The following is a 24,228-nucleotide window of genomic DNA, read 5'->3' on the forward strand; positions in this document are numbered from 1 at the left end:
GATAAAATATTTTGTCAAATAGTTTGAGATATTTGGACATCTGACATCCTTTATATATCTAACTTTGACAATGTTGCAAAAGTCTGTGTAAAGTTTCATAATTCAAGAGATCCTTGTGAAAGATTTCTGCCCGCTAAGGAAAACTGTTCATAGAGAGGTTTTAGAGACAAACAGATCTAGGTTTGAACCTGATTCCCACAATTAATAAGCTTCCTGATGATGAGCAAAATGTTAACTTCTCTGAGACCATTTTGTCACCTATAAAATGGGTATGACAGTACCTACCTCACTGGAGTGCTCTGAGGATTAAATAAGATAGTGTGTGGAGATGGTCTGATCCCAGGTAGCCCTGACCTTGTATTAATTTCCTTCCAGCTCATTTCTCTCTCTACTAATGGGCACAAGGAAAGAACATTCACTCTCTCAAGAGGTTTTACAAAATTAAAATCTTAGGGGCCTAAAGAAATTTGACAAAATGTTTAATCAAAGAGCCACAAATTCAAATGTTTTCAGGATTTATGCAGGGAATACAAGCACGGAGTCTGGATGTAACTCAGTGGTTGGGTGGGTTGGTGAGTCTGCAGGCAAACTCTAGGTACGCCCGGCCTCTAGGTACTAGAACTCATTAAAACAAGATGAAATATAAGGAAAAATCCACTGCCTTGACCAACCTAACAGTCCATTGGCTTACTTTAGTTCACAGTTCACCAGTTTGTGACCTCTGGCCCCATTCTCTAATCCTCTATTGTATAGATAAGAAAACAAAGCCAAATAAAGGGAAGAAACATACTCAAACAATTCAGTAACAGAGAGACTATTAACCAGGGCTTTATGTGTGCTATGTATGCAGTCCTGAATTGAAGTACTGAAAAGTTTCCTGCATTGAAATGCTTGACTAGATTTTTTATTGATATTGTGCTATATCCTTAGCCAAGACTAACAAAATCAGAGTCTAAATTATCCTAAATAAATGGGATCAAAACACTCAGATAAATTCAAGTTTATTCAAAATAAAAGGTCAGGACATGATGTTCTTTTACTTTTATAGAAGATTAAGCTATTAAAATATTATTAATTTAATATTAAAATATTAAAATCATTGTTGAGACTACATGTAATAATTGCAAAAAACAAGTTAAAAATCTTTAAACAGAGACTTGTCATATTACTTGGTGGGGAGTGACTTTTTTTTACATCAGCACTTCCCTTGTGAGCCTCTTTCCTTCTCACAGGTCCTTCTGCCCTCTAAGATATGCGTCTCATTCTAGATGATTTAAACTTGAATTTACTGCCCTTTCAGGTCTGTTAAAAAAAAAAAAAAAGTTGTAGACAACAAAGCCTGGCCAGACAATTCTTGAATTAATTCACATGTATTATCATCCTGATGGTGTTTGTTCTCCTCTCTCTGGTTCCTAGTTCAAGTTCTTTAAACCAGCTTTGAATGTCCCGGCCATCTTTTCTATTTGCTGGACTTTGGTCCCTCCCTTTTACCTCACTCCCTAACTCATATTCTTAAGTGAGAAATTCCCTGCTCTGGAACTTGGCCACATAAAATCCTGCCAGCTAGGCAAGTTCTGTCCCTCACTTTTCACCAAGATCAGGGAGATGGCCATACTTGACCCAAAAGAATGTCTCACAAATGGTAGCACCAAAGAAAGCTATAAAAAAGATATAACCCTCCTACACTGTTGGTCGGAATGTAGTTTGGTACAGCCATTATGCAAAGTGGTATAGAGATTTTTCAAAAAACTAAAAATAGACTTACACTATCATCTAGCAATCCCAATCCTGGGCATATATCTGGAGGGAACTCTAATTCAAAAAGATACATGCACCCCAATGTTCACAGCAGCACTATTTACAGTAGCCTAAATGGAAACAACCTAAATGTCCATCAACAGATGACTGGATAAAGAAGTTGGTGATAATATTTATACAGTGGAATACTACTCAGCTATAAAAAAGAGTAAAATAACGCCATTTGCATCAACATGGATGGACCTGGAGATTGTCATTTTGAGTGAAGTAAGCCAGAAAGAGAAAGAATAATACCATAAGATATCACTCATATGTAAAATAAAAAAAAAGACACAAATGAACTTATTTACAAAATAGACTCACAGATATAGAAAAACAAATTTATGGTTACCAGAGGGGAAGGGGTAGAAGGGATAAATCAGGAGTTTGAGATTTCAGATACTAACTACTATATATAAAATATATTTTATATACTAAATACTATAGAAAATGGATAAACAAACAAACAAAAGAGATATTTGGGGAGTGGGGATATTCTCAATGACCTTTAAATCAATCTACCATGCTATATAGGCTTAACTCTGCTTTTTATCATTACTCTGCTCTGAAATGGTAAAGAGATTGCATGTTTAAAGTACTGAAAACCAAAGCATGCTGCATTTTCACATTCTAATACCAAGTTTTATTTGAAATCTCCAGAGCACTAGTTGTCCTTTCAGTCATCTTAGACAACTGAAATGGAATCGTTGTAAGGAACGAGCTAACTAGTTGGACAGCTGCTCATCATAAATCATTCAGTCTGTCACTAAGGAGTTCTCACACAGATATTTACCTGTGATGTGATTTCTCAAGAACATGGGAGTAAACTTTGATATTTCGGCAAGATTTCCATTGTTGCATATTCACTGCTTATATATAGTTCACATAGTTAATTGTGACATCATGCCACTGTGTTATCTTAGCTCTCAGTGGTGGAGAAAGGGCACAGTCTCATTTTCATTCCTTTTCCTCTGTGGCAGATGGTCATGCAACTCCTGTGTAAACACTTTCAGAGACAGGACTTATTGCTTTACAGGGCAGCCGACTCCCGTTGCAGAGATCAAAGTCACACAAGTTAAGAAGCTCTTCCTTATAATGAGGTGAAGTCTTTCTCAACAACTTTCTCATAGTCGTCATAGAATCCAGAATGTCAAATATGTTTAATAATAGAAGTAAGGTAGGGCCCATAGAAAAATCTAATATAGTAGTCCTCAATTTGTGGGATAAGCTGGATGGTGAGCACAACAGAATCACCAGTATAGCTATTAAAAGAAAAGCCCAGGTTCCTTCTGTCAAGGTATTCTGATACATCAAGTGTGTTTATAGGTAGAAGTGAGAGGACGTATACGATATGTTTAATTCGATTTTTAAAAGTTCCCTAAGTGATTCTGATATTATGCTCCACATACATATAACACAACACACAGAAACATATTTAGACTTTGGGTTGATTTTCATTTGTTTGTATAGACATTCCTTCCTAAGATTAATGTAAAGAGGTTAAAATCTACAAGAAGTATGAACTTAATATATATAGAAGAGGCTAATAAGTCATAGAAAAGGATTCACAAATTAGAAACAAGAAATAATGACTTATACTACTACCTGAGAAATAGGGCTTAGTCTAGCAGGGCCACTATGACAAAAGTGCCAGAGACTGGGAGCGTACAAACAACAGAATTTATTTCTTGTGATGCTGGAGACTGGGGAGTCTAGGATCAAGGTGCCGACAGACCCAAAGCTTGGTGAGCACCAGCCTGCTGGTTCTTAGACTAAGCCCTCTAGCTGTAATCTCACTTGGCAGAAGAGGTGAGGGAGCTCTCTGGGGCTGCTTTTAATAAGGACACTAACCATATTCACTAGGGTTCTTCCTTCATTACCTCATCACCTGTAAAATGTCCCATCTCCCAACACCATCACTTTGCAGGGTTAGGATTTCAACATATGAATTTGGGGGGGAGGGGGCACAAACATTTAGTCTATAGCAAAAAGAGAAAATTTTAAAAATAAAAGTACTCAGGAAACAACAATATCAAGTGTAGGAGAAATTCCTGGCCTTCTCCTCAGAATGCATTCCTTTTTCTAACACTCTGATTTCCCTTTGGAAAACTGCTTTCTTATCCTCTAACCCAGTGATGTGAAGTCCTGGTATGACAGTTAATAAATGCTCCTGGTCCTCACCTGGCCCTGGTGTGGGCATATCCATCACTTCCTGCTTAGAGTCCAGGAGCAGTTCTTATTTCTACCCAATCTGAGCTCTCTTCTCTCATTTTGCCTGTATTTATGTGCACTACATTGTCATCTTCCAATGAAGTCCCTTTTGTTTTCTACATAAGTAAGCCAAATTCATTTTGTCTTGCCTACAACCATAACTGAATGCAGTACTGAACCAGGAATTAACACAGCATTTAAGCACTAATTTCAGATGGTTACTCTCAGCAAAGTTAAAGGCTGGCAATGCAGAACCATAATCATTTCAATAGAAGTCACTTTCTAATCAACTATCTGTGTCTGGATTTAGGCAACCTGAATGTCCTAGTGTCAAGGGCAAATGCAGAGAAGGAGGTGTTTACTTCAGGTTCTGCACATACAGGTAAATGTATTTGTACCTGTCTTCCTTTGAATATTGAATCCCTCAGTGTCTAGTAGAACATTTTACATACCAGGTACAAAAGAACATCTGATTCTTGAAAGTAATTTACCAATTTTGGGTTTATTCTTTTACAAGTTGTTTAACCTATCTGAAAATCATCCTTTCACGTGCTTTTAAATTCATAACTATACATTAAGGCCTGGATCAAATACCATCTTCTCTACAAATCCTTCTCAGATGCCTAGCATCAGAATTCACACCTCTACCGTTCACACTCCCACAGTGACAGCACATACTTCATTCTCCCTAGGCTCACTTACGTATCTTTCAGATGGTAAATCATTAGACGGAAAAGACAATGATGTATTCCTTTTCAAAATTATTTCTTGATCAGGCAAAGTATCCTAAAATAAAATTTAGTCCATGTAAATAAATAAAAATAATAGTTTATCATACAATAAACCTTCTAGAAGAAAATATAGGCAAAACACTATCTCACATACAACTCAAAAATGTTCTCCTAGGGCAGTCTTCCAAGATACAGAAATAAAAGCAAGAATAAACAAATTGGACCTAATGAAACTTACAAGCTTCTGCACAGCAAAGGAAACCATAAGTTAAACAAAAAGACAACCTACGGAATGGGAGAAAATTTTTGCAAAAGAAACCAACAAAGGCTTGATCTCCAGAATATATAAGCAGCTCATATGACTTAATAAGAAAAAAATAAACTACCCAGTCCAAAAATGGGCAGAAGACCTAAACAAGCAATTCTCCAAGGAAGACATACACATGATCGATAGGCACATGAAAAAATGCTCAATATTACGAATTATCAGAGAAACACAAATCAAAACTACAATGAGGTATCACCTCACACCAGTCAGAATGGCCATCATTCAAAGGTCCACAAATGACAAATGCTGGAGAGGCTGTGGAGGAAAGGGAACCCTCCTACACTGCTGGTGGGAATACAGTTTGGTGCAGCCACTGTGGAAAACAGTATGGAGATTCCTCAGAAGACTAGGAATAGACTTACCATATGACCCAGTCATCCCGCTTCTGGGCATATATCCAGAAGGAACCCTACTTCAAAAAGACACCTGCACCCCAAAATTCATAGCAGCAATATTTACAATAGCCAAGACATGGAAGTAGCCTAAATGTACATCAACAGATGACTAGATAAAGAAGACGTGGTATATTTATACAATGGAATACTATTCAGCCACAAAAACTGACAACATAACGCCATTTGCAGCAACATGGACGTTCCTGTAAAATGTCATTCTAAGTGAAGTAAGCCAGAAAGAGAAAGAAAAATACCATATGAGATCGCTCATATGTGGAATTAAAAAAAAAAAAAGAACATAAATACAAAACAGAAACAGACTCATAGACATAGAATACAAACTTGTGGTTGCCAAGGGTGCAGGGGGTGGGAAGGGACAGACTGGGATTTCAGAATGTAGAACAGATAAAGAAGATTATACTGTATAGCACAGGGAAATATATACAAGATCCTGTGGTAGGTCACAGCGGAAAAAAAATGTGACAATGAATATATGTATGTTCATGTATAACTGAAAAATTGTGCTCTACACTGGAATTTGACACAACATTGTAAAATGACAATAACTCAATAAAAAAAATTTTAAAAAATAGTTTATCGTTCATTTGGAAACTGAATTATCATGAATAGATATGATCTTCTATTGTATCACAAATGAATATATTCAATGAATTGTATGTCTTTGAGGACTCAGTGCAACTTATTCATTGGAAACTGTGTTCTTCCTCTGCCCCTTCCTCAACAAAAAAAAGCTTCTAATTATTATATGAGCATAAAGGCAAGTATTATTACTTTAAGTTATGAGGGAAAATACTTGAGGAGAAAGCCTTTAGGTCATTAAACTTAATTGCTTTGAGTTGATTTCAGTCTGTGTTTGTATATTGGGAACATCAAAATCTGACAAACCTGGAGCAAAGATACAAATGAACACAGGCAAACTTTGAGTAAAGATATGGAAACACTATAGCTAAAATGAGTTCTTTAGTTTTGACCTGGCATTTGCCATAAGTTTGGCTTTCTTTCTGAATTTAAAAATGATTAAGGATTCACAAAAGCTTGTGAAGAGACATGAGGAAGGAAAAGGAGGTCTGTGCCTTTGGACATGTTAGTAAATAGCAAAATCATGTCACTGGCCAAATCACTAATGGAGGGAACACTCGAAGTCTCTTCAGGGTGATGGTAGATATCTAGAGTTGGACTAGATACTTTGAATTTGAGTTGCCATTGAGATTTATAAGTAGATATACCCAGTAGGATATTAATTAGGAAATCACTAGCTTATCAATAGTAATTGGATATGTTTGAGTAGGGAGTAAATATTCTTACAAGAGTAGTTAAGATGCCAGTACTTACTAGGCAGATGGAAGGAGATAATCCTATGATGAAGCTTGGAAAGGGGGTCAGAGATACAGAAGGTTACCTACAGTACCCTGATGTCATAGAAGCTGGGAAAGGGGAAAGTTTCAACAAGGTGGTCTCAAGTATCAAATAAGGAGAGAACAAGAAAATAGTTCCTGAAATTATTCACCAATTCAGCCACACAGGGGATCTTCGTTAGTTTGGGCAGAATAATGATGGGCAAATTAGCCTAGTAGGGACAGAGAACTGAACTGTGCAGGTGGTGAGTAGCTCCATATGTTTTGTGACTCAAAGCAGAGAGCTGGAGGATGCTTAGGCAATACTCACTCTCCCATTCTCGCATCAATCCATTTGTTTTGATTTCATCTCTTAAACATCTCCTGAATCATCTACTTTTCTTGCTCCCCACACTAGTCAAGTTCACTGTCAGTTTTATTTTTTTTCATTCTTGTGCCCAGTCTTGGCTTGATTTCCCAGTCACTATGCCTTCTCTACAATATGCTTATTTTACCATACCGCAGCTGACAATCTTTGGCAAATGTAAATTTGATTCCCCCATCGTCATCTCCCATCCCCACTCCATATCCCCATCCCTATAAGGTCCTGTATAGTCTGGTCCAAGCCTCATTATGCATAGTTCTTTATCTCTCTTTGCTTCATCTATATCAACCTACTTTCAGACATCCATGCTTCCTTCTACCACAGAACTTCTGTATATGCTGTTTTCTTCAGCTTGGGATGTGCTGCTGCTTCTTTATTGCTACCTTTATATCACTTAGACCTGCTTAACTGCAGGTCTCTGCTCAAAAGTAACTCTTTAGAAAGTTTTTCACCAATAGTGCATCCCCCACAACCAGAGACCTCCCCCGAACCAAATCAGGTTTTTCCTTCAGGGTCTGGTTCTCAGTTTGTAATTATATATTCACTGAAGAGATTTTTCAATTAGTGACAATTTCCTCTGCTTTATAAGAGAAGGGCCTTAGCTGCGTTTGCTTATCATTGGACCTTCAGTTCCTACTACCTCATACATGGTAGCCAAACAATAAATAGTTCATCAGTGAATAAATAAAGACAGGAATGCATGAATTAGTATGCTTAAGAATGTAACATCCCCAAAGAGAGAATGAAAAATTGAGTTTAGAGGGAGGAGACAGCAGCAGAAATTCAGGACAAGCACAAAAGGGAAATGAAATTTCCCTTTGAAATTCATCTGCAATATTCCACAAAGGCTTAGACAGCTGCACTTCAAAGAAAAGTAACACACTTTTCTTCTAGTCTGGTCATCATACTTAACAAAGCTTAGGGGGCAGTTTCTTTCAAGGTTTACTTTCACTTAAGATATCAGATTGGAAACAACTGACTAGCTCCCTAATTTAGCTTTTAATTTATTTATTTTTCATCAAGTAAAATAACTCTTCAAAGGACCCAAGCTAGCTGCCAAATGCTGGTGAGTATGGCATATGGAAAGAGGCGTGGTAACTCCCATGAACAAACCCAGGAGCTTTAGAATCTCCAGCAGAACGTAATGTAATGTACGCTTTGTTTCCAGGCAAGCCTGACTCAGAGGCCTGGGACTGGGTATGAGAAGTGTAGAGGGGGGCCTGTCATCGCCCAGTGATCCAAGTGACCTCTGGCTAAACAAGTCAGCTCATCTATTTCTCCTGGTGAAACAACGCTGCTGTGCTGCCCCTTGTAGCAACAAGAAATGACCATGAATTATGAACTTTGTAGAATATTTAAATTGTAGAATTGTGCCATAAAAGTGCACAGTGAGGTGCAGGAAATCAACTTCATCAAGTAACAGATACTGACTATTCACCTATGACATGGGCTGGGAACTGCTGGAGAAATCAAAGACAATGGAAGCAAATCTCAAAAAACTATATTCAATATCTTGTAGTAACTTATGGTTAAAAAATATGAAAATGAATACATGTATGTTCATGTATGACTGAAGCGTTGTGCTGTACACCAGAAACTGACATGATATTGTAAACTGACTATACCTCAATAAAAATATAGATGAACGAAAAGAGAAATAGAATCTGTTTAAGGGGACACATGAAAGAGTCAGGGAACAAAACTTTTGTTTTTAAGTACAATAAGAACCACATAGTGGCAACTGTAGTCAAGAGTGTTTCTTAGAAACAAATTATTACCAAGGAACTTAATATTCTCTAAGACTTTGTGTCTCAAACTGCCTCCCCAACTATCAATCTTTAATTTTTTTATTCATCTGTAAACAGATTAATTATTTCACTTCTAGGCCTCCTTCCTAATTCAATAATAACATTTTACTAATTGTTTAATCTGATAATAAAATTACACAGGAATTAGATGGGGTAGAGCTATCAGGCAATTTTGTTACTTAAACATCAAATTTCTAAATAAAATATTAGCAAATTAACTCCAGCTATGTTATTAAAGAATAATAATACAGCAAGACAATGTAGTTAATCATAAGAATAAACCAGTAGTTCATGATTAGGAAATCTACCAATGAAATTCCTTATTTTAGCATATTTCAACAGATTTTAGAAAAGTATTAAATAGTAGTTTTATGCCTATTCCTACTAAAGCAAACAAAGATAAAACAAAACAAAACAAAATAAAAGCAAACACGCAAAAACCTTAATAAGCTATAAATAGAATGAATTACTTTTAATCTGAAACAAACCAAATTCCAGAAAATTACAGAATCCTGCTCAAAAGTCAAGATCAAGACAAGCATTCCCATTATCACTGGGGTTAATCAGTATTTTACTCAAGGTTCTAGTCAATATTAATGAACCTGAAAAATAAATGATAGCTGCAAATTTTGTAAGGCAAAGAAAGAGGAAATATTTATATATTGTCACCTGAGAATGAAACATGTATCTGAAAAGCTGTTATTACTTCTGAATATTCAGTGATATGGCTTAATACAGGATGAATAATATGTACTCCTTTTCCATGCAGCAGCTAGCATCAAAATAAAAGTTTTAATAATACCATGTTTCTGTCATAACAGCAACTAAAGTTATAAATTTCACAGTATATATGAAACAGGTACAACTATTGTGTATACGCATATATGCATATCGGTGTATGCATATATGTGTATGTATTAAATTTTGCTTAATGACATTAAAGAATAACTGAATGAATGGGGAGAAATATCATATTCCTGAGAGAGAATATTCAATACTATAAAATAAAATGTCAATTTTCACTAAAATCATCTATTAACTTAATAGATCTAAATTGAACTTGGGTTAATTTTAATGTATATCTGGAAGAATATGTGAAAGACTAGAAAAGACAACTTAGAAAAGAAAGTAAAGTATAATGTAAAATAAACTACAATGAGCAAGTAATTAAAACACACAGAAATTTAGTGCTTTTCAGAGCAATGGGAAAAAAGTAATGGTGATGGCTCAATTGGCTACTATTGGGGTGGGAAAAGGAGAGTTCAATGCATGTAAAAAGTCTAGCATACATGATTGCAGTACAATTTTTAAAATTTTATTATAATGAAACCCTATAATTCAAAACACAAAAGGTGGGCAAAAGTATTTGTTACATATAAAAACCTCCAAAAGATTACTATCCATAAGGTATAAATAGCTCCTAAACATCGGTAAGTAAAAGATGTCATTAAAAAATGGACAAAATATTTAAACAAATACTTCGCAAATAAAATACAATGACTAATAAGCAAATGGAAAGACTCCCAATCTACCTCTTGATCTATTAAATAGGAAATGCAATTAAGAAAATGAAATGACATTTTGCTTGTCATATTAGCAATAATTAAATAGTGTGACAACCAGTATTGCTGAGGGTATGGGGAAGCAAGTGAAAGGTAAATGGCCAACTTTTCTGAAGGCAATTTAGCCTCATCTATGAAAACTTAAAATATGCAAAACTGCAGCAATTCATTTTAATGTAATCTGTCCTTCAGAACTACTTGCATCTCTGAACATATAGCCACAGGGAAGTTCATTGCAACTTTATTTGTAAAAGTAAAAGAGAATCTAAGTATTTATTAATAAAAAATAAATTATATAATACTATGATTCTGTTAATAAAAAGAAACAAAAAACTTTCCACTGATATAAAATAACTCAAATACATAATTTTAAGGGAAAATATTATAGAATGTATGTAAAGTATGCTCCTGTTTAATTAATATAACGGCAAGTATCAAGTGAATCAAAGCCCATTGCCAATGACAAAATCAGACCACCCGAAAGTAAATACAAATTGAATTTGTCTGGAATTCTAAAGCTATTCCATGCATGGTGTGTGTGTGTCTCTCTGTGTGTGTCTGTGTGTGTGTGTTTCTGTGTCTGTCTGTACGCAATAGATATGAGGTGATGATTCTTGTGATTAAGGGCTTATATGCATTGCTTTCTTACATTGCTTTGTTTTTTTATCTTGTGCATGCCCTCCAACTCTATTTGAATTTGCATCTGAATTTCTTGCTCCTCTTCAATGAGTCATTAAAGATGAAAATATTCATTTGTCTAAGTGGACATATGTCAATGTTGTTCTAAAAAACAGGCATTAGTATGGTGGGTCTGAACGTGCCATTACAAAAGAAACAAATGAGATGAACACACACACACACAGACTTAAACAGGTTTGGCTGTTAGAGTGTTGCTTCTAATAAATTATCTGAACTACATGTTACATAGCTAAAATAGAGTACTGCAGTGTATAATGCTTTAACAGTCCCATTTTACTGAACACAGTTCTCATCTTTCATTTTGGAACTATATATATATATATATATGAATACACATACGCCATATTGATATACAATGTAAATTATCAGGGTAAAACCAGCTAGACAGTTTTCTCAAGGTCTCTCTGTAAATTAAGCTATTATTCACCTCAGAATCACCACCCAAAGGACAAAAGTATGTGCCACCTGCCAAGTAAATGTAATATAATAAACAGCATCAAAATCTATTTAACTACCAATGAGACAAAATAAATCTAACCCATAAATTAAAGACAAGATCAAGTATTGTTTCCTGAACTAGTGATATACTTTGTTGTCTGCTGAGGATTATATATAAATATGAAGCATGCAGGTCCAGTAAGTCCCTATTAATAGGATCAGTGTGTAAAGGGCACATATCAAAAAATACTGTAATTGGCCTTCATTATCACTGAAATTGATGTGAAATTTCAAAGCAATTCTATAGCCAGTGACCTGACCTCTCAAATGGCAGAAAAAGAACTGATTTTCTTGGACAGAATGTGCTAGAGCAAAGTTTTCAGTTACTTTAATTCTGAACCAAAATCTGTGTGTGTGTGCATATCGCTCTATTCAAATGCCATCATGGGAACCGAAGTTGTCATACACTGTAAAGTTCATTGAATTATATTGTATAAACCTTGAGGATATGTATGAGACAGTCAAGATGACCTGATTCCCCAACTAATCAAGACAACCCCACCCAGACACACTCCTTACTTTCATGGCAGAAGAGGTTTCTTAGTAGAGTGATAGTTGGTAATCAATTGTCTGACAGCTTTTACTTTGGGAGATAACAAAACAATAACCTGTGAAACTATTTTTTTGTCTTGTAGGCATCTGTTTGTGATTAAATTCTAACTTTGAGAGAAACAGGCAAACAAGCTTTAAAATTGCTAGAATAACATAAACCCGGAGAAAGACTTTTATCTCAGCATAAATGGCTCAGTGTAAAAAATACAAATCGAAAGAACACAATGTATATGTGAGAGTGTGTGTGTACACGTGTACAAGAAATAAGAGTAGGGCAATCATGTTTGTGTGGGTCTGAATGAGTACGAAGTTCCTAGCAAAATATGCAAATCAGTATACTAGTACTGAATACTATGATTTCTATATCCCCCTGTCCTTGGTTTCCCTGAATCTTATGAGGGCTCCTTAAAAGGGGTCTGGATTTAAATTACAAGATAAATAGTAGGGTTTGCTAAATGTTGTGATATAGTATGAAAAGAAAATCAAAGATTTAGGCCCCTATAAGTTTGGCAATGATAAGAGTTATTATATATTTGATCTTAACTACCCCTTAAGTTAAGTTCCCAATGGCTTAAGAAGGGAGGAGGAAGACAGGAGAAGAGTTAACGTTATTTTACCAACCTTCCTTAATTAGGGCAAACCAATATGTTAATTCTATCTGTGCAAGGTTAACTTGTTAATCTGTGACAACAGAAACCATCTTACCCTTCTCTGTAGTTCTAAGACTTTGCAAGCAGTGTTACTCATAAAGGCTCTGTCAAACTGGATGAATCCAAGCCAACAATGCAAATAAAATATTTTTCACATTGTCTTCTCTACAAAGTTTAGGATTAACCTGTGTACAGAGGGCTAATGATGACAACACTCACAGGACAGAAGATAAGGAATAATAGTTTCCAACCTCCAAGAAAGGGAAGATTTAGATATAAATACACCAAATAAGATAATAGATGAGTAAAAAAAACTAATTGCTGATGGGCTTCAGAGTAAGAAATAATGCAATGAAGCTTAAAAAAAAAAGTGAGCTGGGTGATTTTAAAGAATCTTAAAGAAAGACAGTTTCTATATATCAACAAATTATTTGTAAAACTATGAATATGACTATCTTGTTAAAGGGTATGTATTAATAGGAAAAGGTTTTAATAAGTCCCAGTATCAGAAGATATCTGGATAATAAAAATCAGAAATTACTGGATAAAATTTAAAAATTATCTTTAATAACTAGAGAATGGTCTAATGAAAAATCTGTTATTCCAAAAACCTAGTTAAATTTTATTGTTGTTGGAAAGATAGAAATGGAATATTTTCTATGGACTTAGTTATTTTCAATGTTCATATCAAGCAATGTGAAACTTGGATCAATTTCAGAAAAGCAAGTGTTACACAGAAGGTAGCCGTATGTACATCAGCTACATGGTCCCCACGGCTGCACCAGCCAGGGCAGGATCCTTCCCAGCCCTGCTTTAGCATCTTGAATCACAGCCTTAGGACTTGGACAGCATTTTGCAACATTTAGCCCAGTTTTTGACCTTGTTTGGGGAAGCTGGCTTGCTAGTACTGCACCTGAAGCCTTTCAAAATGCTGTCAGGCTCAGCCTCTGAAGAAAGAAACCCCACTGAGTTCTGGTCTTGCGTGGTGAGGGTAGTTTTGTTACAGAAATCAGTAGACAGGTTGCTTCCCTTCCTGGCTCTTAGGGCAGAGGGTGGGCTTTCTCACCTATGAGATGATAACCTTAATGAGTGCCTCTCTCTTGGGACTGAAAGGAGAGTACAAAGTGCCCTGAAAGCTTAGGTGCCAGAAACAGAGGCTGGCAGATAACAGCTCGGTCCCTTTTCCAGGACTATAGAGTCCTCCTTCACCTTCAGCCACTGACCACTGTGGGTTCCTCCCACCTCAGGCTGCCAAGCTTTGGAAAGAAACCCACACCTTGCACCTCTCTTTCCTGTTGGTTAATTAACACTAATGGGCAGCTGGCCTCCCTGCATCAAGCCACAGCCATCACTGGATTACTTGAGGGCTAATGACGCTATTTGTCCAAGCACAGTGTCTCTCTTCCTTCCGGGCAGTCTCCCCTGGGGACCCATCCTGCTCATTATCAATCATCCCCACCAGTGGAGGAACAAGACAAGACTGTCAGCTGCACCACTCCTTACATTTCCAAGAAAAAGCTTAAGTAATGTTATTATAGGCATCCTCTGCAGGGTGTTTAGCTAGCAAAGTCCTTGTGATCGTTGTCCATAATTTCTTCCTAAATGCTGAATTATATTATTAAGAACTAGAAATCTTTTCTGCAAATGACTTACTTTTAAATTTGCTTTTCAGACATCTCTCAGAGTCACTGGCAACTCAAATACAATTCTTTATCTCCTCTCTCCCAGTACCTTCTATTCAACCTATTTATTTCAAATGGATATAGTATTTTTCCTTTATTCCTTCAGCAATTGACCTCTAAATCTATTGCTTTTTATCTCCCCATAAGTAGACTAATGCCAGTCCCTGCTGTCTTCCTCCATTCATCTTCCACACCTAGTCCCCCTTCCCTAGTGCCCACCCTATCATCTTCCCTTAAACCGTAGTGCCACAATCACACCTGGTCCTTTCTGGAATCTCCAGGCACTACAGCTGAGCTACCTTCATTGATTTCTGGGCTCTGACTATCATCCTTTTTCTTTCTTTTCTTTTTCCCTTAACACCTATTGTCTTCATACAATTTCTTCTCCCTCTCACCAATTCTTCCATCTTTCAGATTTTAAGATTCCTTCACACTTTTCCTCTCATTCTGCTCTTTTATTTTACTGTCTCTGTGGTTAGTGAAATGTAACATCTAAACCATATGGAGAGTTTTCTCTTTGTACTTTAAAAAGATCGTATTTATCTGCTTTCTCTTTTAGTGAATAATTCATTTCTTGTTGTTTTGCTAATGGAGTCTGTGAGCCAGAGGCTAGTTCTACATCTATGTTCAGTAAATTGAATAGTAGAATATTTTGTCATAATGCAGTAATTGTACCGGAAATCACTCTTTTGGGAGTGATGAAGTCCTGAGGGGCAAGACTCAAAAGCTGTGATAGATTAGTTAAACCACAGAAAAAGTAACTAATTATAATTGCTTATATAGTTAAATATCATGAGGTACGTGAGTGTTTAAGCCAGTTTTGAAAAAATTCTTACATTATTTGAAGACTTGCATCCTAGTGACAGTGGCCATTTTTTCGTAGGTCCAGTAAAGTAAGGTTTATCTGCACTCTGTTAATAATAGGTACAGATGAAATGGAGGTAGCACTATAAAAAATATGAAGCAATACAGTGTGAAAAGGAGAAATGGTAGTATGGATGTTGGGATTCAGAGACTGAACTCTCTCTCCTCTTATCTTGTGTTTTATTGGTATCATCTGCCATGCAGATGACTAACCTCAAAGGTCTCATTATGTAATGCTCTACATTAAGTTAGTGGTAATGTGTCATGTCTCTTAGAATATTACTCAGTAATATAAATTCAAATCCTTCTCTCTACTCTTTCAAAATTTCCAGTAAAAAATATAACTTTGAAGCATCTGTTTAGAAGGCACTGTGCATAAACTGGTTTGGGAGTTCTTAACTGTTTTCAAAAAGATATAATCTGGAACAAGAATCATTCTAATATCATGTGCCACTTAATGGTTAAATAAGTATGTATGTGAAAGAAAAAATTGACCCTAATAAATTTTACCAAACCAAATTTTCTACTTCATGTATGTCACTTTCATTCATCACTGTGATTATATAAAACTTCTGGATAATTCAAAGAAAGACTTCTTTTCTAGAATATCTATCACACTATGGATGAACCCTCTGCATATATATATATACATACATATATATACACACACACATATATATACACACACACACACATATATACAAAAGTTTAAATAGTAAAAATTAATTATTTTTAAATGAATGTGTGCTGAGTATAAACTATTTGGGAACCATAATTAAATGTAGACGAGTAAACATACACTATCAGTGTGGATGAGTTGGCTCACTCAGTGCCTACTCTCAACTCCTCTTTCCTTTTGCCTTTCGACCACTTAGTGCACAGTGTGGAGCTCTAGTCAGAGCCTCTCATCGGAACAAATGCACCCATCTCCCAGCTGCAGGGAATATCTGTTACTGACCATCCATAGCTTAGTCCCTTACTAGAACTGTCTGTAGGAAACTACCTTCCCAAAGATAATGGCTCTTTCCAGGGGGTATTCACAATTAATGACAACCTGAACCAGATAACAAAGTTCAGCCCCCTTGCCTCAATTTATGACAATTCCTGAGGGCCATCTGAGTTCCAGAACTCCCAACAGATCAGCTAAGATCACAGTTGCAATCACATTGTAATCTAGCTTCTCCTTCTATCCAGTCCTGCCTTTCTCCCTTCCTTATAGATTTATCTCCCAAGGTCACACCCCATTAAACTTTCTGCATGCCATGTTCTGTATCACAGTCTATTTCCACGGAACCTAATATAAGAAAACTAAAATACTTAGAAAACAAAATACATTTTCTTTCTCCCTTTTGTTCAGCCTGGCTATGTGCCAATGAGATTAGGCACAATTTCCCAGGGAAGAATTGGTCTTTCCTCCATTGATAACTAAGATTCAAACGGAAATTTTTTTTGACATTTTTCCCTTTTATCTTTCTCTCACCTTGGGTATAGACAAGATGCCTGGAGGGCAGCAATATCAAAGCTAATACAGTGAGCATCCAAAAAGACCCTAGACCTTTGAAAACATCATTGAGTAAATTAACTAACGCCAGCAACCATCAACCCCTAAACTTTAGGATAAGTGGGGGAAAAAAACCTCTTTTTAAGGTTGATTGTTACTTGCAGCCAAATGCAATTCCTAAATATTACAATAAAGTAATCACTCTATCTACAAATATATGTGTGTGTGTTGTCAAGTGTTCTTTATAAATGCAACAGTTTTGTACTGGTCAATTTTGGCCTATCTTTAGGAACGAAAATTATAGTCATTAAAATAATCCCTTTGAGGATGAATGTAATATTGTTGAGAAATACTCTTGATGTCATATTAAATGCAAAAATATAAACCTCATTACACACATACACACTTATGTGTTTCATGAAGTTACCAATCTTAAGAAGATTCTTTATAGAAGAATAAATGTTCCTGCCATGACATACTGTATTTTCTAAAGACGGCCACACTAATACATATCTCATATCACATGCTCTTCTAAAAATGAGTCTATCATTCTTTCCACTGAGTGGTGGGGTCTACATTTCCACATCTTAAATCTCAGTAAGGACTTGTGACTGCTTCTGACACATGGGAAAATAAAAGACAGAAAATGATGGCTGTCGTTTAAAGTCACTACATTTGGGGATGATTTATTATGCACCATTGATAATAAGAATATCTGTAAATTATCTTATTTATTATCTGATCTCTCAAAATGGAGTTTTTTTTAAAACTTGAAAAGTACAGTAAAATCTATAGCTTTATTTGAAACGTACTGAGTATGTGACCCTTGCTCTTTTTAATTGTGATGACAAATGAGAAATATACTTTAAGATTAGCTTGTTAGGTGGTGGAATCCAGGGCCCTCACCCTAGAATTATTAATGAGTGTTTTAGCAGTTCAAACTGCATCTGGCAAAATTGTAATGGTCAGCACTATTGTCCCCTTGTTAAAAAGTACTTCAAAATCTGTGCCAGACCTATTGTTTCTTTTAACCAACAGGTTTCTAATTCCTTCTGGAATCCTGCAAACAAAGAGCAACCATAGCATAACACATCTGGATTTACGAGTAAAACTGTAAAAATGCCAATTCTAGGCTAAGGTTTGAGAACGCAGAACCCTCTTGAGCGGTTGCTTCCTTCTGTGAGAAAGCACCTCAATAGGTAACTGGGCAGCCACTCTCTTACACTTCAAGGGCATAATATGCAGATAAAATGCAACAAAGATCAAGAAAGCAGCTTACTTCTAGATGCTTGTTGAGTCAGGCTCATCTATCCCCCAAGTTCCCATGTGTCATTAAAACTACCACAATGTGAGATAAAGATAACTGAAATTCTTGTTTTCCTTCAGCAAAGTCTCCAATAAACCTGGCAATATTTCTTTAAAGCACACACACACACACCCACCCCTGAAATCAAATCTTACACTCCCTCCACCCAGAAAATACGACCAGGTCATTTAAACAATAACAACTCTATTCACAGAAAATCAGCAGGTCAAGTAGAAAATCACTCACCTACATACCAGTTGTGCAAAATGTTATAGTGTCTGAATCACTGCCAAGATACCCGGCATTGGCATCTCTCCACTTTTCAATTTGCTACAATGCACTTAACCTACTACTGTTATTCAGGGTACTATAACTGTAATACAAGCGCTGTGTGTTCACCTGAGCTCAACTATTCCCTTGGCTAGAAATATTTCTGAACAGGGTGATAAATATAAATGCCTGCCATTTTCAAAAGTACATGTAATAAACATTCCTGAAACACTTTGAAAGCCTACAGTTAACAATAAGCTTTTGTGTACATGGATTAGTGAATAAGGGGCAAGGGAAACTTTATTAGCACACTCTTAAGTGCTTGATTTATTATTTCTACAGTGACATCCTTGCAGGATTTCTGCAATCACATGAAAAAGTCAATACCTCAGCTGTTGAAGGCCGTGGTTTAGAATCTCAGGGGCATAACCAGACAAGTCCTAATGATTATTCATGGAACAACCTGTGCCTACACCCAACTCATTAAGCAGACCATTGAAAAGACCTTTTCAAATCTTAGATGAAAAGGGAAGCCTAGATAGATAGACAGACAGACAGACAGACAGATATCAGGTGATAACAAAGATCAGATAATAACAAAACTAAACCATAGGTGTTCCAGTCAGCTAATGAAGAATAACAAATCATTCTAAAATTCAGTCAGTTAAAACAACAATAATCATACAGTTTATAAGATAAACTAGTAAATTCTATCAACAATAGTTGGGAGTCCACCTTATCCTCATATTCAAATAAAATTTTGTTTCCAAGTAGAAAATATTTTCTTTCTTGACTCCATGGTGATCTGAATGCAATGTCTAATCGAGGACATAAAGCTGGAAACTTTGATCCTCTGGTAATCAATGACCTTGTTTGTGACTCAGAGCATAATATTACTATACTTCAAATTCTCATTCCTTAAATGAATCTGCTCTTTGTCAACACTTGGTTTGGAACTTGAAAAATCTTTAAGCAAAACTATATATGCGTCATAAGTTATAAATTGGAAACTATTTATGGATATCTTCTTATTTCTAGCAGAGGTGACATCATTATTACCAAACCATGTAGATGGAATCAGGCATCAAGTCTAAACCATCTCCTTTCACAACTACTTGACAATTTCCCAAGGTCCTGTGGTCTAATTTTTCACCTGTTGTAATATATTAAAAAAAAAAAGGTCTAACAAATACTTTATCCTAAGTTTGTGGGCTGTAAATCAATGTTTATTAATTCACTTCATCGACAATTACAAGTACTTGCTATATTTCCTCATAAATTCAATATTGACCACTGTAAAAAAGATACATAACCCATTGCCTTTATTCCACATTGGTTATATTTATTTTTCAACCACCAAATATTTCTTTTATTCCCAAATCATGATACATTCAAATAAATTGTATAGAGAGAAAAAGTACTAGATGTGTATTATCCCCAGTATATTTGAATTGCTCCACAAAAAGAAAATGGCAAAATTAGAGTGTGTTCACACAATATAATACTACACACATAAAAATGAATTTTCACTTAAATCTTTCTTGAAATCATTGTATATTCACATGCAGTTATAATAATGCAGAGATATCCCTTGTACCTTTTGCCAATTTTCCTCTCCTATAGTAACATTTTATAAAACTATACTATCAGGATATTGACAATGATACAATCCACTAATTTTTTTCAGATTTCCCCAGTTTTACTTGTACATATTGTGTGTGTGAGTGGGTGGGTATGGATTAAGTTCTGTACGATTATGTCACCTGTGTAGGTTTATACATTCACTAGCACAGTCAAAATAGTCAACAGTTCCAACACCACAAGAATCTTTCCTGTTGCCCTTTTTATTTTATTTTATTTTTACTTTATTTTATTTTATATTCTTATTGGAGTACAGTTTACAGTGCTGTCAACTTATTTTATAACTATACACATCTCCCTCCTGTCCCTATATCCCACAAAACTATGATTTTGTCCTCCACTTCTAAATTTTATTACTTTGAAATGTTATATAAGTGGAATCATACAGTATGTAACTTTTGGGATTTTTTTTGTTGTTATTGTTGGGTTTTTTGTTTGTTTGTTTGTTTTTGTGTGTGTGTTTGTTTTCTTGCACTGCGTAATTCCTTGGAGAGTCATCCAATTTGCTATGTGAATCAACAGTTCATTAATTTTTATTACTGACTAGTATTCTATGATGAGTTTGTACTTCAATGCAAATATTTTCTATCGTTCTGTAGCTTATGATTTTCTCTTTTTCTCATGGGCTTTCACACAGTAAAAGTTTTTAATTTTGTTAGATCCACTTTATCAGTTTTTCCTTTATGGTTCATGATTGTGGCATCAAGTCTAAGGACACTGCACAGCCCTAGATCCTAAAGATGTCCTACTAGCTATTTCTAAAAGTTTTATTTGTATTTGACTATTACCCATTTTGAGTTTATTTTTGTGTATGGTCTGAGACTTAGTTCAAGGTTCTTTTTTCAAAATTTTGCCTATGAATGTCAAATTGTTACAGCACCATTTGTTGAAAAGGCTGTCTTCCTTCATTGAATTGGTTTTGCACTTCTGTCAAAAATCAGCTGAGCCTGTGTGTGGATCTATTTCTGGATCCTATATTCTGTTCCATTGATCTATATGTCCATCTCTGCCAATGCCACACTGTCCTGACTGTTGTAGCTATATAGTAAAAACTTAATATCAGGTAGAGTAATTCCTCCCACTTTATTCTCCTTTGTGAGCTATTTTAAGGTTTGTGCCTTTCCATATAAATTTTGAATAATATTATCTATGCCTACAAAAAGTTGCGGGGATTTCTAAGGAATTGCATTAAATTTAGGAATCCACATGGGGACTACAAATTGAAATTGGAGAAGTAAACAGAAATATTCTAGCTTAACAGAGCAGAAACACAATGTTATGACATTGGAAGAAAACTGATAAACTAATTAAAGACGAAAAAATTGATATGAAAAATAGGCTATCTATTTAAGCCATGCATGTGGATGTGTGTGTGTGTTGAGGGGCAGGTATATCAAAGCACAACTGATGAGTCAGTAAAAAAAACAATAAATGAGATTATAGCATAGAGAGTCAAATTTAAATATATAGTCATCAGAGTGTTTTTGGAATGAAACTGATGACTCGAATAAAGCAATAGGATTTTTTGTAAAAGTACTGACTTTACGTGCGTCTTTGGCAGGGAGGGCAGTGGTGGGAAGAAGGTAGGTTATTAATAACTAACCTCATGCCTGTGTGGAAATACATTTATCTTGAGTTGTTAGTAGTCTGCTAACGCCATCTACTTTTTTCATATCTTTTAAGTGTATGAAGTTTTATCATTTTTAAAAACAGCTTTACTGAAGTATAATTGATGTACCAAAAAACTGTATATTTAATGTATACAATTTGATGAGTTTGGAAATGTGCACATTCATGAAACCATTACCACAGTCAAGGAAATAGACACATCCATCACCTCCAAAGTTTCCTTGCATCCCTCTTTTTTGAGTATGTGGTAAGGCCATTTAATGTGAAATCTATGCTCTTGACAAGTGTTTAAATGCACAATACAGTATTGTTGATAAATGCACTATGTTGTACAGCAGAGCTTCAACATTAACTTATCTTGCATAACTGGGAGAAAAAAATGGAGACTTGTTCAATTAGTATAAAGTCATCTACTTTTAAAGGTAAAAGTTGAGAGGAAAAGAAAGGGTCTTGTCAGAGTGTACTCTAAACTTCCAGGCAGGAATGAGAAAAGAGATGTGGCTTTTTTGATTAAGACTCTGCAGCTGAAACAAAGGCAGCACAGAGCAGTGACCTTAGCTTCAGTCACTGGGTTCCCATTGGCAAAAACTGTCCTTGACAAGTCTTGCTCAGATGGAAAGGCAGTGACACGGGAAGTGTGTTTCTAATTCCTTGCTAACTGATCAGAATTTGTGATTGAAACAGTGGAAACCTTGAGCAAAGTTACCTTGTTACTTTAGAGTCTGCAGTAGCCACAAATACAGAAACAGTGGATTCCAAAAAGTTTAGAAAAAGGTAGGTGTAACTCCATGGTCTCAAATTCTATAAAAGATGACTGAGACGGTTTAAAGACTCTCAACAAAATGCTATCATCATAAGCAAGAAAACATAAGGAAAATGATAGGGCTACACCTCAAACTCCATCAGAAGTTTATATATAAAATGGACAAAACCGAGATAGAAGTAAGGGCTAAGCACAGGACCTCACACATGAGATGTGCTCAATGCATAGTTTACTAAAAGAATGAATGGGTCTTTTAAAAGCAAAGATACACATGTAAAAATTACATATACTGAAGCCATAAGAGTCAAAGTATGTATCATCTGTTCACCTAATCATTCAGCCTAGAAATATTTACTGAACATTTTTTATGTACCAGATACTTTCTGCTTTCAAGGATATCACAGTCCAGAGTAAGGAGGTGATATGCAAACAAAAATTCAAAATATAGGAAAGGAAGTACAAATAGGTAATTGTTTAAAGTGCTTTGGGAACAGGCGGCATGCAGTTATTAATTAATTGAGCTTGGAAAAACGAAGACTACAGAAATGCTTCACCTTATAGTTACTATCTGAGTAATTTTTAAGAGAAACTGATATATACGAAGTTAAAAAATAAAACTCTATGTAAGTTTAAAAATAAAAAGAAAACTGGGTGCTGTTTAAAAACCACTGGTGAAATGTTAATGAGTTCTGAGAAACAGCAAACAGATAAACCATCTGCATAGGGTTTGGAGAGCTAAATTGCACCCTCTCTGGCCAGTTCCAAAGATCCAACCACCCTATTAAAATCTGGGGCAGCTCACACTACAAAGGTTGAAAAAGTTTTACCTTTGATGTGATTCTTCCTCATCCCCTAAAATCCCATGTTTCCACCCCATTGACTCTGCCTTTATGCATCCCCTCTCTCGCCTAGCAATTCTCCCCCAGTGGTTTTTATACCCTGGAAGCTCATTAGAATCAGCAGAAGAGATTTTACAAAAGATTTCTGTCTGGGTCCCTCTCCCAGGGATTTTGATTTGATTGATCTGGGATTGGGACCCTTGTGCTGCCCACATGACTGATGCTCTTCAAAAGCTCTGTGGGAAATCACTCTGGCCTGCAACGGTGAATAAGTGTCTAAAAGAAGAGGGTAAAACAAGTATCAGAAAGAAAGAATTAATGTCCTGGAGTTCCACATGAGTTCAGAACTTAATGACTCATATAATACCATACGGAAAAATTTTGCCCAAGATAGCTCTGTTTATAGCAGCCAGGATCTTCTAGAAAGAGTTGAACATGTGAATGCTAAAGACTGGAGACAAGTCACTTTTATTCTGAATTTATGGTAGATGTAATGGGAAGCCACTGAAAAGTTGTCTGGATTTAAACTGACAATTAAGATGCATACATTACAAGAATTATTCTAGCTGAATCCAAGAAAACTGATTGTGGAGAAAGGCAAAGATGAGACCCAGCCTTTTGTTGTTGTTGTTTGGAAAACCATCTGAATGTAGATGCCATTCACTGAGAGGTAACAGAGAATAAAGTACAGTCTTGACAGTGAGATTAGAAGGAAATATGACAGGTTTTCATGTGAAGGTATTGCCTTTTGTGTACTTCAGG

At 35.7% G+C, this 24,228-nt stretch overlaps 1 protein-coding gene across 7 annotated transcripts in view; it reads right to left on the reverse strand.

Moving 5' to 3' along the window:
- CTNNA3 (catenin alpha 3) overlaps nt 1-24,228 on the reverse strand; it is a 1,348,033-nt gene that overhangs the window by 516,271 nt on the left and 807,534 nt on the right. The window contains exon 1 of one of the 7 annotated variants that reach the window (XM_032491499.1): nt 4,711-4,729. The exons of the other annotated variants lie outside the window; for them this stretch is intronic. The gene's annotated coding sequence lies outside the window, so the exon portion shown is untranslated. Of the gene's footprint in view, nt 1-4,710; nt 4,730-24,228 lie in introns of those variants that run through there. 7 annotated transcript variants of the gene reach the window in all.

This window comes from Camelus ferus, chromosome 11 (assembly GCF_009834535.1).
Source record: "Camelus ferus isolate YT-003-E chromosome 11, BCGSAC_Cfer_1.0, whole genome shotgun sequence".
In the NCBI taxonomy this organism is placed as follows: domain Eukaryota; kingdom Metazoa; phylum Chordata; class Mammalia; order Artiodactyla; family Camelidae; genus Camelus; species Camelus ferus.